The following is a 4,366-nucleotide window of genomic DNA, read 5'->3' as shown; positions in this document are numbered from 1 at the left end:
ATTCCTTTGTCTCCAGACCCATACTTTATGGACATCGAGGTGGATGTGGTACACGATAGTCCAGTGCATGGAGATCATCCCGCAGCTCCTGCATCTCCTGCCGCTGATATTCCACCAGCTCCTGCCGCTCATATTCCACCAGCCCCTGCCGCACCTATTCCGGCAGCACAACCTCAACCAGCGCCAACCGATCCAGCTATGATAGCACTTCTGGAACTGATGGCTGAGATGGTGAATTTGCAATATCAAGCACTGAATGCACAGCGAGAAGCACAGCGTGCTCAGCCAGCTCCAGTACCTACCTCTTCTCACCCGGACTTCCTGAAGATAGTCATGATTATGAAGAACTTGGGGACGAAGCATTACCAGGGAGGCACTGATCCCTTTGAAGCTGATGCGTGGCTTCACAATCTCGAGCAGAACTTTGCTGCAACCCGTTGTCCGGAAGAATTTAAAAAGGACGTGGCTGTTTACTATCTAGAGAAGGACGCCATCAGTTGGTGGTTATGCGTAGAGAGGAACTTTGGAGACTTCAATCTGAGTTGGGCTGACTTCCGTACAGCGTTCGTTCGAAAGTACTTCCCACCGGAAGCCCGTGATCGATTGGAGATTAAATTCATGGAGCTAGTTCAGGGAGGATTATCTGTTAGGAAGTATGAGGCAGAGTTCACCCGTCTCAGGAAGTATGTCCACTATGGTCGAGAGGACGAGATGATGATTATCCGTAAGTTCCTTCGAGGACTTAACCCATATATCAGGAGCAGACTTGAGGCAGTAGAGTTTCATCGGCTTGCTGATCTTGTTGAGCGTGCTGTGAATGTTGAGGAGGCCATTGCTGCTGAGAGAGCTTCTTCTAGCAATGCCACACAACCTAGACGTCCATCTGTTCCGTTCCAGCCTCAGCCGCATTCTGCTATGCAGCGAGGACGAGGAGGTAGAGCTTTTCGGGGAGGTCGTTCTGGAGGTTCTAGACCTAGAACCCCGACTTGTTTCACTTGTGGCCAGCTGGGCCATGTTAGGAGGGATTGTCCGACCGTGGGACAGTTCCAACCGGCTGTACCATCTCACATCACTTGTTTCACGTGTGGAGAGCGAGGACATTATGCGACATCATGTCCACGCACTCATCTTGCTCAGCCTGTTGTTTCGAGTGCTCGACCCGCCAGACCAGTTAACCCACCTTTACCCTTACCTCCTGCTAAGCGTCAAGCCACTGCTGGTAGGGCTTACGCTTTAGAGTTACCAGGACTATCCGGACCACCTCAGGGTCCAATTTCAGGTTTGTTTTCTTACCCAATTGAGTGTTGCATAATTTTTTAATGATTTGTGAATTAGTGATATAAAAAAAAAATAATAATAAAAGTGGTTGAGTAAGTAATTGACGGTAAAGTCAATTATTGACAGGGACTTTGCTTGTGGGTGGAATATCCGCCCACATCCTTTTCGATTCAGGAGCAACACATAGTTTTGTAGCTCCCGAAGTAGCATCCCGATTCGATGGAGAATTCACTAAGGTGAATTTATCCATTCCTGTTCTAACTCCCGGAGATCAAGTTCTTGAAACTGAAGGCTGTATTCTAAGAGTTCCAATCATTATCCAAGATATGGTTTTTCCGGCTGATTTGTTAGTTCTCCCCTTAGAGAGGTACGAGGTAATCTTAGGGATGGATTGGCTGTCAAGTTACCGAGCTCACCTTGATTGTGGTCGAGGGAAGATTGTTTTCGAGAGAGATACCCAACCCCTTTAGCTTACCATGGCATAGTACCAAGTGATGGAGCGTCATTAGTGTCAGCATTGAGAATTGAAAACGTTTTGGAGAAGGGTGAAGAAGTATACTTAGTGACCTTAGTTGCTGGACCAGTAGAAGACGAGAAAGAGCAGAACATGGAAGAAATACCAGTAGTCAGAGAATACGAGGACGTGTTTAAGGCATTAGAGGGATTGCCGCCGTCTAGGAGTAACCCCTTTAGTATAACCTTAGAACCCGGATCAGCTGCAATAGCAAAGGCACCATACCGAATGGCACCAGCAGAACTTGCCGAGTTGAAGCAGCAGTTAGCTGATTTGTTAGACAAAGGTTTCATACGTCCTAGTTCATCACCATGGGGAGCACCCGTGCTATTTGTAAAGAAGAAAGACAGAAGCATGCGGTTATGTATTGATTATCGTGGAATCAATAACGTAACCATAAAAGACAAGTACCCACTCCCAAAAATTGATGAGCTATTAGACCAGTTACAAGGCGCAAGTTGGTTTTCGAAGATTGATTTAGCTTCAGGTTATCATGAGATTCTGATTTTCGAAACCGATATCATGAAGACCGCCTTTAGAACCCGCTATGGACACTTTGAGTTCATAGTAATGCCTTTTGGTCTTACCAATGCCCCGGCTGCATTTATGCGACTGATGAATGAAGTATTTCGGGATTACCTGGATGAATTTGTTACCATATTCATTGACGACATCCTCATATATTCCCAAAGTGCAGAAGAACACGGAAGGCATCTACGACTAGTTTTGGAGCGTCTCCGAGATCAAAAGCTTTTTGCTAAGCTTAGTAAATGTCATTTCTAGAAAAGAGAAGTTGGCTTCTTAGGACATCGAGTGTCAGAAGAAGGAGTTGCCGTCGATCCAGAAAAGATAGCTGCTATTAAGGAATGGCCGCATCCGACTTCTGTTACCGAGATTCGAAGTTTTCTCGGATTGGCCGGCTATTACAGAAAGTTTGTCCAAGCATTTGCAAGCGTATCAAAGCCTTTGACTCGTCTTACCGGTAAAGGGATTGCTTATGAATGGAGTATAGAAACCGAGAAAGCATTCGAAAAGTTAAAAGAAGCTTTGACGACTGCACCTATCTTAGCATTGCCTAAGCCTAACCAACCATACACCGTGTATACGGATGCATCTCATGTTGGTTTAGGTTGTGTGCTGATGCAAGAAGATAAGGTAATCGCCTATGCATCTAGGCAACTAAGAAAGCATGAAGTGAATTATCCGACACATGACCTAGAGATGGCTGCAGTAGTATTTGCCCTTCGGATTTGGCGATCATACTTGTATGGTGAGAAGATCCAAGTGTTCACTGACCATAAAAGCCTTAAGTATCTTTTCACTCAACCTGATTTGAACCTAAGGCAAAGACGATGGATGGAGTTCATAGCTGATTACGACATGCAGATCATATACCATCCAGGAAAAGCCAACGTTGTTGCTGATGCGTTGAGCAGAAGGAAAGTTGATGTAGATGTTGAAAAAGAACTCCAGAACTTGGAAGCGGAATTCAAGATGATTAGTTTGGCTGCCTTAGAAGGAGAGGAAAGAGAACCTCTAGGACTACAAGCAGTAAGCCAAGCTGGTTTACTTTCTCGTATCAGAGAATATCAAATGAGAGATGTAAACCTGAAGAAGATACGAGAGCAGTTGAATGAAGGAACCATCAGAGGATATCAAGTTGCAAGTGATGGAACTTTGTTACTCAATGGTCGAGTAACTGTTCCAAAAGGAGAAGGACTTCAAGAGGAGATTCTAAGGACTGCACACCATTCTCTCTTAAGTATTCATCCCGGGAGCACAAAGATGTATCGAGATATCAGATGATATTACCACTGGCCAGAGATGAAGAGAGATGTTGCCATATGGGTTTCCCAGTGTCAGAGTTGCCAGCGGATAAAAGCTGAACACCAAGTCCCAGGTGGCTTACTTCAAAGCCTACCTATCCCTGAATGGAAATGGGATGCAGTAGCGATGGACTTTATTTCTGGTTTACCTCGAGCACCCGGCCGTGGGAATGATGCAGTTTGGGTGATTGTCGATCGTCTCACCAAATCTGCTCATTTCCTACCGATGAAACTTACAGACAAAGTTGAGACGTTAGCAGAGCTGTATTTGGAGGAAATAGTAAAGCTTCATGGGGTACCAGCAAATATAGTTTCAGACCGAGACCCGCGCTTTACAGCTGAATTTTGGCGAGCCTTTCAACAAGCCTTGGGAACTGATTTGCATATGAGTACAGCGTTTCATCCAGAAACCGATGGCCAAACCGAAAGAACCATTAGAACTCTGGAAGATCTGTTAAGGTTGTGTATCTTAGACTGGAATGGTCCGTGGGAAAAGTTTTTGCCGCTGATAGAATTCTCCTACAACAATAGCTACCACTCTAGTATTGGTATGTCACCATACGAAGCATTGTATGGTCGACCTTGTAGAACGCCCGTATGTTGGGCAGAAGTTGGTGAGAGAAGAATTCTTGGTCCAGAAATAGTAGATGAGGCTGCAGAAAAAGTAAGGATAATTCAAGCCAATATGAAGAAGGCTCAAGACCGACAAAAGAAGTATGCAGACCGCGGTAGAAGAGAAGTCATTTTT

The sequence above is a fragment of the Brassica rapa genome, unplaced genomic scaffold, assembly GCF_000309985.2.
Source record: "Brassica rapa cultivar Chiifu-401-42 unplaced genomic scaffold, CAAS_Brap_v3.01 Scaffold0316, whole genome shotgun sequence".
Lineage (NCBI taxonomy): Eukaryota > Viridiplantae > Streptophyta > Magnoliopsida > Brassicales > Brassicaceae > Brassica > Brassica rapa.
This window is presented reverse-complemented; position numbering follows the sequence as displayed.